Source organism: Osmia bicornis, chromosome 7 (assembly GCF_907164935.1).
Source record: "Osmia bicornis bicornis chromosome 7, iOsmBic2.1, whole genome shotgun sequence".
Classification (NCBI taxonomy): domain Eukaryota; kingdom Metazoa; phylum Arthropoda; class Insecta; order Hymenoptera; family Megachilidae; genus Osmia; species Osmia bicornis.
Window position 1 is genome coordinate 4639835 of NC_060222.1, and position 13242 is coordinate 4653076.

Below are 13242 nucleotides of genomic sequence, written 5' to 3' on the forward strand. Positions count from 1 at the left end.
AATTCAGTGTAAAAGTTTATTAATACCAATATAAATTGACTATAAATTCAGCACTTAATTTTTAATTGGTATTAATTTATTCAAATTACCCGAAAGTGGAGCTGCCTCCTTATCGCAGCAGCCTCTTTAATTACTAACAAGCACCTATTGCATTCTATTGCAGGATTATCAAAGGAATTGTGCGACGACCGGTTAGAAGCCCACATACGGGCACGACGAAACGTATTTCCGTGTTTTATTATGTGTCGATTACAATGTTCTGATACATGCGTATTTCGAGGTCCTAATCGGTGTCAACTACTGCACGTATCGACCTACTGAGGAAGACCCGTTAAGTTGGACCTCCTTTTCTCTCTTCGCCACCATCTCCTTCTGACTTTTGACTTTTACAGTGCTGGACAGTACATGCTCGAGTACATTGCATCGTTACATTCACCAAGAAAAAAAAATTTCGCAAAACTAAGCGAATTTATAATTTCCAATTAATTTGAATCACAAAAGCTATTGTTTCTCATAATGAATAAGCTAATGGAGAATTGTTACAGAAAACTGAACGAATGTTCCTGAATGTCCAGCACGTAATCGTACCAGGGAAAATTTACAAAGCAAAGGACGTTAACGGTAGCTCGTTGTGAAACATAACTGTCCGTTTGACACGCTGCAATTCATAGCAGCTTATCCGCGGGCCATCCTGTCGGACAAAAGGTACGCGACGTGCAGAAAATCTCTAACAGTGCTGGAAAAGCCACGAAGGTGGCCGTTCAGGGACTCCGTGTCCGCGAAATCAGCACAAACGAGAATGGAATAACGAAATAACGTCTGAATGAGCCCGCGCGACCCTCTACACGCCCACGCACGATCCAAGCACAGTCTTTCGGTCCCTTGTAAACCTTTCATGTTCTATTGGTTCGTTCAAGTTCGACAGACCATCGAACATCTCATTAACAATGAATACAATCATGCTTTTGTAAGTATGGCATGTAATGCGATTGAATTGGCGGACCATGGAGAGAGACCGATTTTCAAAATTGTACATTATTCCTTTAAAAATCATTCTTTCATATATAAAACTCTTTCGTTTTGAAAGTTTCAGTCGCCATTGATCCGGGCTAGAGTTGAATAGTCATTGATAGCATTTCAAATTGAATATAATTGAAAATAATGAAGAATTCAATGGATATGACGAGAAATCGCTATGGATCACCGGTACACGGGTTGCTCGACAAAAATCGTGGCACACTGACCCAAGCTGCGTTTTAGAATAAATTTAGTGGTTACCTCCGCTGTTAACGGTGCCGGTTCCGATCCATGGGACACATTTTCGATTCGACGGACGTACCGAAAGGTCGATCTACGAGGATCTACGTGACTGTCGCTTCATTAGCATTGTTTACGTGACGCGTGTCCCTCTGGGCGACTTAATTACAATTCCACCGCACGTAAATCCATGTATGGTCGATGGCTCCTTGTACACGTTCGGGAAAAATCCGGAATATATACCAAACGTGAGGATAAAGCAAAGAAATATATTTTGAAAATAATGTAATTTTAACCCCTGGGAATTGAATTCTAATTATTACTAATTTTATCGAGGTATTTTTGTTGAAATAAAGAATGGCTGTATGTATTAAATTATTTTTATCCTTTATAAAAAAGAAATTTAATGAAATTCCAGCATCAATTATTTTCAGGAGAAACTGCTTTAAAATCACTTATCTTTATTAAAATCTGTCCTAGCACCATCTTCGTTAATTAAATTTATCCTATCTTTAGCCTTCCTTATCAGAACCTACCCTTTAATTGAATTCATCCTAACATTACCCACCTTTATTAAAATCTATCCACGCAACATCATTTCAGAATTAATTTTTATTTTATCCTCACTTGGTTAACGAAACATGTTATAGTATAAAATGATAAAAGATACAAGAATCTATTGAAACAAGTTCTCGTTAGAAAGAAGCATAGATACCGGTATCGATAGAAAAAGAAGCATGAAATTCAAAGTCAGGTGTGCCCGTGACTTTCATTTAACGAGCCGTTCTTAATTACCCGTTTGAATCGAGTGTAGCCCGAAGCTGGAATGAAATTAGAACACTGCCACGAAACGTTTCCACGTTACCCGTCATTCCGACATCGTAGGTATTACCATTTCACCCGGTTATCAATGACGAATCACTGGAACAAGGTGTTCCGTGACGGAGTTGCACGATGTTAGGACGTATCTAGACCAGATTCCTCTATCGGTTACGATGAAAGTAGCCGGTGAACCGCGTGAATGGATTAATTGGATACGGCGAGTCAAAGGAAACTGGACGAGAATAGGAGTGGTTCAAACGGGAGTTCATTTAGCACTTATCTATCCTAGTGGGTCAGTGTGCCTCGATTTTTATACCGTCCCGTTCGCGATACACCCAACCCGGCTATCTTTCAGAGCAGCCTGAATTTTTCCTCCCAGTTCCTTGCCTTGCATTCTTCCGTTGCTTTCTGAGATGGAAATTTCACGCATGAGGGGCTGGCTGGCTGTGAACTCCAACCAGCGAACGAATCTTTTTTTCGAAGCAGATCATCGAACAACCGATGATAGGTTGCACCGTGAGATTAGAGAACGGTCGCTGATAAGCGGTCAGCTCCGTGCGAGTTCCTCGTTACCCCTCGCCTATCCGCGAGATAATAAATCGTTCGTACGAGCTGGAAATGTGGAACTCGCGCTTACGGCGAGTTACTTTCGAACTCGGGACGATAAGTTGGCTCGTTCCTCGCGTGTTCTTAGAGCTCGACGTAGACTTGCGTGCCACTGGCGACGAGTCCCGTGGGAAAAGATGAATTTACGCTCGGCCCGTTGCTAAATTAACTCGTTTCTCTTCTCCGGAGCCGCGATTATCCGGATGCTCCGCTCTATTCGTACCCGGCGACGCGATTCTCATTTATCAACCCCGCTTTCTACTGCGTTCGTGGATGTAGATGACGCGTAGAAATCGTTGACCATTCGGAAACTCTCGTTCCATCTAGATACTCAGGATGGTCTCTTTGTCCGCGGTTGGATATAAGGTCAATTCGTTGGTATTCGTTGATTAGTCACGGGGAAGCTGGGACGAGTTGCTTCGGTACCCCGGGCGTCCGGGGAGTCGGCGACGCACGGTACAGCTTGGACTCTTGACTCTTACAATTAGTCTCTTAGGGGACTTGGATTTCCGATTCGTTATCTCACACAAGACACGGACTCGCGACTTTCTATCTCTTCGACTCGATAAGGATCGAACATTTCTTTTTGCTGAAGGCGTTAGGTTCTCTGGGGATCCAGACAGTCGGCGACAATTTATCTCTAAATCAATCCTCAGGAATAAAGAATCCCAAAGTCCTTCAATAATAATTAATGATTCATCCTCGAACCTTTTACCGACTATTCAACTCTAGATGACCCTTACTTCCCTATTTTCCGACCGCTATAACACGCGCCACTTTTTCATCACACCCTCGAAGAACATTAGGAACCTTTTTAGGACGAGTAACTGCACTCGTCACGCGAACGTACCGTGTCTTTTTGTACACCTTGAACCTTATCGAATGTAATAAACCGAAGCACCGGTACACGAAACCTTGACTTCGAACGAATCACCGATGGAAACTAGGATTCTCCACTGGTATAATTATAGCTAAATTTTCCTCGGGGAACGTGCTTCTAATTCACGGCTGAATCTTACCAATGAGTCAGACGGCACACACGAACTTGAGGAGTCGCGCTCTGCTCGTGGGTGGAGCACGGAAACCCTTAGGCCCAGACGAAATCAATAATAGCACCGAGTCCGCGATGTATAAACCTAGGGAGACGATTTCGTCCACGGTAAGTAAGAAGTAAACGGGACGAAGCTCGGTGTAATTCAAGCTGACTGCACGCAGAGGGCGATTAATCTTCGTTTAGAAGGTCCGACGACCCTTAGGTGATTCGCGATCGATGCAGCACTTCCCTGTTCGCGATTCCAACACGCACAATGGATGATTTAATTAAAGGAACTCGAATGACAAGGGCCAACTCGGTGTACGATTACCTCTTTTACCCTCTTACTGGATTGCTGCCAGTGAGTCTGCTGTCCGATCGAATAGGAACAGCTGGCTAAAATCCCTGGCTATCATCTTTTTAAAAGAAACTAAAATTTTAAGAAATAAACCTTTCAATCTTGTAAAGACGATTTATGACAACTTTTAGACAAATTCTCTAAGAATCATAGATCAGATAAGCAAAGATTTACATCCTCCATATTTCTTCTTTACGTCTAACGATTCGATAAGAAATCTGGGAAGGATTCAGACGATTTCTCTGCTCGTTGAAAATCTATCGAACAATCAGAAGCGACGGAAGCTTCCTCGGATTCCCCCACGATGCTACCGCGTGGAAGAAGATCTTGGCACGAGTTCAAGCATTCGTTATTCCTCGCACGCTCCACGACCCTCTTCATTCCGCTTCGACTTTTTCGCAATGCACTTCGCGGGACTCGGTTATTCGCGTTCGCGAATTTTAGGAGACGGTAAAGAGAAACGAAAAGACGCGCAGAAAAGCCAGTTACATCCTATAATTCGGTGCCATTTGCATTCGAATCGTATAGCGAGAGCTTCCAGATCCGCGTTTCTTGGCTCGACTCCTCGCTTTCCTACGATTCAAAGCTTTTTGCTCAATTAATCGGGGATTTATCTTTGCAGATAGTTTCGAAACTCTATCCTCTTGCTGGCAATCTTCAGCGTCCTACTTTTGCATCGGCAGCTTTGAAACGTGGCGTTGCGAGAAACTCGGAAAAGAAAAAAGTATGAGAAATTGGGAATTTGGAATAAGATTAAAATTAACTGGAAATTTATTTTCTTTTTGCAAGCTCGGTTTACTATTCCTCTAATAGGAAACCGTTGCATTCCGTGGAAACTCAGCGGTTTCAATTTCGTAAATAATCTTTCGGTTCGACGAAAAGCAGCCCCCTCTGTCCGATAAAATCGGTAAAACGCGAAGGAGTTAAATTCGTGGCTGTTCCGCGTTCTGACAGCTGAAAAATCGTGAACGCATTCCTGTCTGCTCCGAGAGAGGACCGTATCCTCCTCTTCGAGTAGAAAATTAAAAAAAAGAAGACCCTTCCGAAGAGGCAGTCATTAAGGCGATCGCTTATTACTCATGCCAGCTTTTTTTGCGATACCGCATTTTTCACGGGCGATTTCTTCGCGCTAAGAGGATTAAAAAAAGGGGGAAAGACGACCAGTTTACGGTACTTTAACCAGACGAACCAATAGCCTTATCAGCTGGTGGTGTTATCAATTTCCCCTGATCCATTCTTCGATCGGCACAGAGATAAGAGAAATAATAAGAATGAAAACAAAAATGACTCAATCTTCTTATCTGATATTGCGAAGTTGGAAATGAAACGAGGCGTCGAGTTTTGTGAAACAACAACGGACAACTGATTAGAAATCGGTTTACCGTTAGACACAGAGTCTCCTCGCGCGGATATATAGAATTATTCGTTGCAAAAGCAACACGAGCCTCTGCTTCGTTAGCAACCAGTGATTATCGCGGCAGGTAAGCCGACGATTTATATCGAAAAGAATCGCTTCCGTGTTTCCGAGCATCCTAGCGTTTAATTCTGGCTTCGCTTAGCGAACAAACACGCTCGTTCCGTTGTTAAAATATCCACGAGCCTCTTATTTGCAAAAGATTTGTAAAGCTTTTCGAGATTTCTATCGATTAAATTTGTGATAACAATTTAGTCCTTGCCATCTGCTCCCTGGAAGCGTTAAAATATTTTAAAAGAAGGAGAAAAATAGTAGCGCCCTTCGAGCAGTGATTTATCGCTTCGTTTGAGTCAATTACCAGTCAATTACGAGCTTCCGAAAGGCGGTAGCAATTAGTGGAATTTATTAGCCTGAAATTTCGTCTCTTCCTCTCGAATCTAACGCTGAATCCACGGAATAAATTGTTCCAAATGGAAGGAATATATTAGTGGTTAATAGACAAACATCTCTCGTCTAACAGTTTATATCTCTCACTCTTTCTCTGTACGTTTCTCCAATTATGTTCGCATTAATGACGGCGATAAACTACGGCAAGAACTTGATCCTATTAATATTCACTGACATGTGGATTTAATGGTTAGCCATGCCGTCTAATGTGGATGTTTATTCCGATTGGAAATAAGTAGGGAAGTGAGAGTAGGATGAAATAATCGCGTGTGGATTTAGTAGGTAAATGTAACTTTTACATTTTGCATCTGTTTGCTTTTTCAAACTCTACCCTCCTATTTGACTCGATTCATTAAAATTATAATAAATCGTTCGAATGTCTTTCAATGACCCGCAAATCATCAGCTCTAGACCGATATTAATTGCTGTACCATGCCCACGTTCTATGATAATTGCATAAACATCCGGGCTCGACTAATGACTCGACCCGAGTTACATACCTCTTATCGTTTCTTTTACAATTTCATTTTTCGTCGATAAAAATCGTGGCTCCTTTCCAAGCCGAGCTGAATGACCTGAAAACGCCGATCATCAGGTGTAGATCTAATCTCCTGATCGATCAGAAATTGTATCATGCCTGTTCCTCTAATGTTCGAATAAAATAACCCAACCCGTTCGTTAATGAGAACCAGTTTCGGGAGCAGGTAAGTTCAGAAAGCAACAGGCAAAAACAAAAGTGACGTTAAATGTCCGTCGGTCTAACCTTGACTGTACGCGGGTGAAGAAAGTGGTTTAGACAACCTGCAACTTGTACTTTCCGTGTCCATTCCCTGAAACGGGAACGTGTCCCTAATTGACGAAACCCTGAACAGTGATAGATTAACCCATTAAGAATCTATTTCCAGACTAATTGGTAACGTCCGATTGGTAGCCTTAAATTAATAAAAAATGTTTAAAAGGATAATTTGAAGTTTGTATGATTTCTTTTTGGCAAACCAAACGCGATAGAAGAATTTCCAGACGAATAGGAAATTTATCCAGCTTTCCTACTTTCCACCCTAAATTAATAAAAATTGTTAAAAAGGATGATTTTAAGTTTGTATGGTTTCTTTTTGGCAAACGAAACGCGATAGAAGAATTTCCAGACGAATGGATCGTCCTTTCCACCCTAAATTAATAAAAATTGTTAAAAAGGATGATTCGAAGTTTGTATGATTTTTTTGGCAAACGAAACGCGATAGAAGAATTTCCAGACGAATGGATCGTCCTTTCCACCCTAAATTAATAAAAATTGTTAAAAAGGATGGTTCGAAGTTTGTATGAATTCTTTGGCGAACGAAAGGCGATAGAAATTTTGTCAAGGAAATAACGGAATTCCTTTAATTCCAAAGGCTCGTTTCGTAACAGCTAAACGTCTCTACGGAAGACGTTTAAATGCTAAACGATGTCCCAGAGGTGATTTTCGTAACAGTCTCGAGGGAAACTCAAGTCACAACTCAGGAACAGGAATTAATCAAGCAGACTATACAACGAGCTACCTATCCGATCGTAGTATCCTGCGTAAAATTCGATCGTCTCCGGTCACTTTCCATTTCCGAGTATTTAAGACAGACAGATCGTCACGTAGAATCATTAATTAACGTGGCATCGTAACCACTGTCATCTTCCTGCTTTCTGCCAGTTACGTAAAAGTAAAATATTTTGAAAAACATACGATTTGGATGAGATTCCACGTGGCACGTTTAACACATGACGATTTCAACGATACTTGCTATAAGACGGAATAATCTGAATAAATCGATGGAATATAATTAAAACCGACTCGTCTTTCAACCTATTGCGTCCAACTTGCGGTATTTTCCTGTGTGACAGCATCGTGAAACTCGATGACGCTCGTTAGATACTGATCGGTGACTCGACTATCTACTCGCTTCCGCAATGATCGTTGCTTGGTACTGCGTTTCAACTGGTGATCGGTAAAGATATGTACGTTAAACGAGGCTGTTACAATTATTCCAATGAAACGTGTGAACTATATAAAATAAAGTCGATCATTCACGAAATAAATGACAATTGTGCAATTGACCAGTTGCAATTCGTCTCAATTCCACGTGGAGCATTAAAAGTAAATCTCCACGCTGTATCTGCTGTATTAGCTAATTATCCCTATGATGTGTAACTATATTCATCCTTCCGGCTGTACTTCACACCGAATCCATCATAACTTTTCGTTATCTGGTCGATGAAAAAATGATCCACATCCTCCAATTGTCGCAGCTACTTAACACGGTTAAATTCGTATCAAGAGATCGCCGACAAAGGCTGTTCACACTTACGAGTCAGGAGGGCTGGTGCTCGACAGACGCGTGCAGGCTGATCTCATCGAACGGAGCATCGTAGATTAATCCATTCGCTCCGATATTTATCCGTTCATATCGCACTGCTGAAATTTCCTTAGTCTCTGGTTTATTTAATTAACAGCATCACTGATGGTCGTTACGTGCATCTTGAATTTTGCACTCGCGAAATTTTCTTTTCGTTTCTCAAGTATAGCAACACCGACGGCGCGAATTTAAAGGCACAGCTCCGGGAACAGACGTACACGGATGATTCACAGGGAAATAATGTCTCGGAGCGGAATCTGGAGACTCCGCTTCGGTCGGATCTCGCGGTTCTCGGGACACGCGCGTCTTCCAGCATCGGCGTGGAACTCGCACGTGGCAAAAGGCGAGCCACGACACGGCTCCGAGTCTCCGGGGCGAATTCACCGATCCTTTGTGTGCGAGTCGTTCTGTCTGCGTGAAAATGCGTGTTCCCGCGTGTCACGTGGCCCTTAAGGCTGGCTCACAAGGGACAGAAGCAGAGGAGGGCATTGTCGTCGCGGAGTTTACCGGCCGTTCGGCCTGCTACTGCCTACGCGAAAGAGAATCGCTGCCAGAGGGTAGTTTATGGCACGGCACCCCATGGGGGACTGGAGCCCTCGTGTCGTGGACCAAACATCTGCCAGAATCCCCACCACCCTACCGATTTCGACCAGCCGTGTTTCCCTTTTCTTTCTTTCTCTCTTTTATTTCTCCTTTTTCCTTTACTATACGCTTAGGTTTCTCGACATACGTCCTGCGTTTCTTGCTATACTGTGACATTATTAACACGTTTAAATTGGGGGTCACTGATCAGCGACAATTACAAAATAGATGCAGTTGAATAATTTGAAAAAAAAAAAACAGCAGAAAAGTATGGGAATAAATAGAAAATTTTAAACTTGGAATTTCAAAATTAACTGCTTCAATTTTCAGTAATTAGGGTTCCAATAAATGCTCATTTTCACTGTGGTAATTAACGTGTTTAAAACTACCAATAATTACTTTCTATAAAATCATTTTCAACGATTACTTTTAAATTCTGCAAGTTCTGCTGGATGTTATAATCAGAAAGTATTAAACAGATTGAACATGGGGATTGCGTATAAATGTGGTACAAGATGTAATTTGCGTACGCGTAGTGCTGAAGGGAAAGGAACGCCGAGGGCAGCGACGCCGAGGCAATTAGGGCGGTTCCGGGAGATGCATAATGCATACGCGTTGATGCATGCTTTCCATGATCGACTTCGTGACATTGTTTCATGGGGCTCCATGTGCGAGCTGGTTGAACTAGAAAGCGAGCTAAGATAATCGTTGTATAATAGGAAGCAATGTAGTAGATTCTAGTTGCAATTATTTGAAGTGCATTGTACAATGCAATTGTGCATCAAGAAAGAAGCTATATGCAAGTAGAATCAGGAATTATGGTGAGCGAATGTATACAGTTATTTTTCGCAACGGAAATGCAATGCTAATTTAATGCGCCACCACACCCCACGTTCCAGCCGCGTTCGTGCCCCATAGCAACGTGGTAATTAGAATCGTTTCATGGTTTATTAGGAACGACTGAGCCACGCTTTTTGGGCGCGTCCTTTCGTTCCAAGCAACCTCTACTGGGTGTCTGAAAAATATTTCACACTGAGAAAATTTTGCATTTCTGCAATTTTCTCATTTTGCAAAGTGTAATAACAGCAACCGTCGCGATTGTTAATTGTACGCGAGCGAAGCGAAGAGGAGACGCAACGCGTGCATAACGATTTTGCGGGACGAGCGGCGATGACGCGCGAGCTAGCTGCAAATTGCAGGAGGGGTCCGACACGACAATTGGCGGCAATTGACGACAATTAGGGACAGCAGCCGTGACGGTCGTGATTTCGTCGACGAACGGGACGCGATGCTTTGACACGGAACGAAATGGAAAGGAACGTCTTTTGGATTCAAAGGATCCGACACTTTCGCCTAACGAGACTGCACGCGTTCTAATGAATAGCGTGACCGAATCCAAAGTTGAAAGTCTTCGCTCGACTCGGTCGTACATGGAAGCGGTTTATTCCGATTAATTAACGATTATAATTACCTTGGAAAACTGATGAAGAAAAAGCGATTCTAATAGAAAACGCATTTACATAGCTAATTGGAGAACGTTAGAAAGTGATGGTCTATATTTTACCGTAATTTTCACGAACGAGCAGATCGTTGATGCGGAAAGGTTAAGAAACTGCATCGTTGATCTTTCTTGTTGCAAGAATTAAAGCAACCTTGACAACCTTATTAAGGGAGTCTCATCGATCCGAAAAAAAAGCTCAACAACTCGTTTCGTGGTACACGTATGTTAGTACACAGACAGGGCACAATTGTTTCCACGAGGCTGGAAGAAAACCGAAGAAGAGAAAAGAAACGATCACGTGGATATCTTTATCGACTACGGCAAGAAGGTTAACTTGGAAGGAGGCTAAACGAAGTAACAGGCGAGACTAGCGGTGTCCTTGATGCCAGTTTCTCCTAACAAGGGTTGTCGGTTGGTCCGTTGAAATGGCAACGCGACCAAATGAACATTCCATAAAGGGATGCGTCGATCCTTTTCCAAGAAAGTCCGACCGGCAGGATGGGATCCTCGGGGAAACGGAACTCGTGGAAACAAAGGGAAGAGAGTTTTCAAAGGAATGAACAGTCCGATCACAGGGGACACTTGCTGATTCTTCTTGTTTCAATTTGTAAAAAGGTTAAAAACCCTCTCCATTTTAAATTCCTCACAATAGAATTACTTGGAACAGAGCACGTTGTTATCGCGAGTGGAGCTCGAGAAGTCAAACCGTGTTTCTTTCCATCGATTTCTCGTTCACATGACTCATTGTTTCGTCTCGAGTGGGTCTGCACGAGTTCGTTTCTCACCTACGAGGGTGTTTGCCGTGGAGATTAGCCGGGTGTACCTTCCGCGTCTGCCTCCAAGTGCAAAATCCCCGACTAAGAAAGACAAAACACAAAGATTGTTTTGAAAATTCCGCGAATTCCTGCCGGATCCATTTACGGAATCCAGCGTGACATTTAATATACGCGGAGCTAATAGAAGAACCCGTGTCACCGCTGTTTGCATTCACCGGATGATTATACGTGGATGGAGAAGAAAAGAAAAAGAAATTCCTGTTTATCAAAGGACAGCTGCAGTATTTCTCGTTCTGCGAGCAGGGTGGCGGTCGTATGAATCAGGATTTTAATATCCCACCTCCGCGCCGCCTTCGAGCTCCTTATCGTGTCCCTTTCCGTTGAATGACGTCATTGTCTCGCCTTCTGAAAGACTGCAAGTTTCACGAGGGAACCCTGGCCGAGCCTCGACTACAATATTTTGGCAGACGTCGTGCAAACCTTCTGAAAAGGCGAACACTCGGCCCATTGTGCCCTGGTCCATCCTAAGGGCGCGTTCATAAGTCGAGAGGAACTGTATCGAGAAGAAGAAACGAAGTACCTAGATCGATAGCTCGCATGAATGAATCACGAGACTATTACCTGGCGACCTTAACCTCTGCGAGCTGCTCGATTCTCGAGGAATATCGCAACGCGTCTCTTGATGCTGGAAATAATCGCGACGATTAAAATAATACTTTTTCCTTCTCATTCGTCACGGGGAAGTAGTGTTACGTCCGCGACAACCCCCTATTTAGGGCACTTGTGTGCTCGTCACAAAAAATCCACTAAAACTCCTGCCTCACCTGGCCACTGTTATCCTAATCGCTTGGAGCGCACCCAGAATCCGACTCTATTTAACTGCAATTTCGTTGTGTTCGAGAATTGATAACGCTTTGTCGCTTGGACAACTAGAATTTAAAAATGTCAGATTGTAAAAAGAAGAAATATGAATAATTACCCTCGACTCCGTTTCGGGCAGTATCCATTTATCCAGCTCGGAGGATCGTATTTTGCGAAGCGCCCCAACGCGACCAGCCAGAGTCGAGTTCGCTGAATATTCATCGATCCGGATAGAATTTCACACCGGCTTGGTGACAGTGTTTCCGACAATAAAATGATGTGTAGTACCACTGGTGAACGAGCCGGTGTTATGAACCGAGCTTAAGGGCGTGCGATATACACACTCGAACAGGGAGCTGACAGCTGTGCCCGATAGCCCACATGGCGCTCTTTGCTCTTGTCGGGATGCAGAGCTATCGATTTTATCGCCAAGTTTCGCTAACGAATGGCTAGACGGACGCTGATTAGAAGACACCGGTTCACCGGCGATAGTTTATTGACTCGTCCTGATCCTTAAAGACAACTTAGAGGAAGCCTCGTAGATACTTATATCGGTCCTACAATTCTACTATCCCCGTTAAAAAACGAATTACACTATAAATATTTGAAACATTGATTTTCTACGCGATGAAGCTCGAAGGTTCTTAGAAAATAAAGAACTTTACCCTAGTTTACATCGCCTATGTATTCTCCTCTGTGGCCTTGTTTGCATAAATAGACCGTATTATTGTACTCTACTATTCATTTATCCGACATTATCGCTGAGAGCAGGAAATTCAGCTTTCTTCAACCAAGTCTCGTATGACGAGGACACGTTAATCTCCGAATGGACAATCCAGCATAATGCGCAACGAGAGGATGGTTGGCTCGAAAATCCTTCTGAAGCAGCCTTAACGAGTAGGACGACTAGGCGAGGCTGGAGGTGGTTTAATTGGAGTCGTGATGATGAATGGCGGACGGTAGGCAGAGGCCCTCGAGCGCCAGCTTTAAACGACGTATCATCCGGAAATTAGAATGAAAGCAAGGCCTACCGGTCGCTCGAGGCCCTTGAAATCCGCTCGGAAGAGTTACGACGCCGATTTGCCTCCTCTATTGGCGTTTCGTGGCGATCATTAACCACCGTTCGATCGTCTTAATTAGAGCGGCTCGGGTATCGTTGGTAATGACCGCGACCGATGCAGTTTCACTGCATTCGTTGCTA

The 13242-nt window shown here is 43.2% G+C and overlaps 1 protein-coding gene across 3 annotated transcripts in view; it reads right to left on the reverse strand.

The window, feature by feature from the left end:
* Window positions 1-13242, reverse strand: part of LOC114873502 (disheveled-associated activator of morphogenesis 1) — a 38053-nt gene that overhangs the window by 20175 nt on the left and 4636 nt on the right. The window contains exon 1 of one of the 3 annotated variants that reach the window (XM_029181923.2): window positions 8274-8682. The exons of the other annotated variants lie outside the window; for them this stretch is intronic. The gene's annotated coding sequence lies outside the window, so the exon portion shown is untranslated. Of the gene's footprint in view, window positions 1-8273; window positions 8683-13242 lie in introns of those variants that run through there. 3 annotated transcript variants of the gene reach the window in all.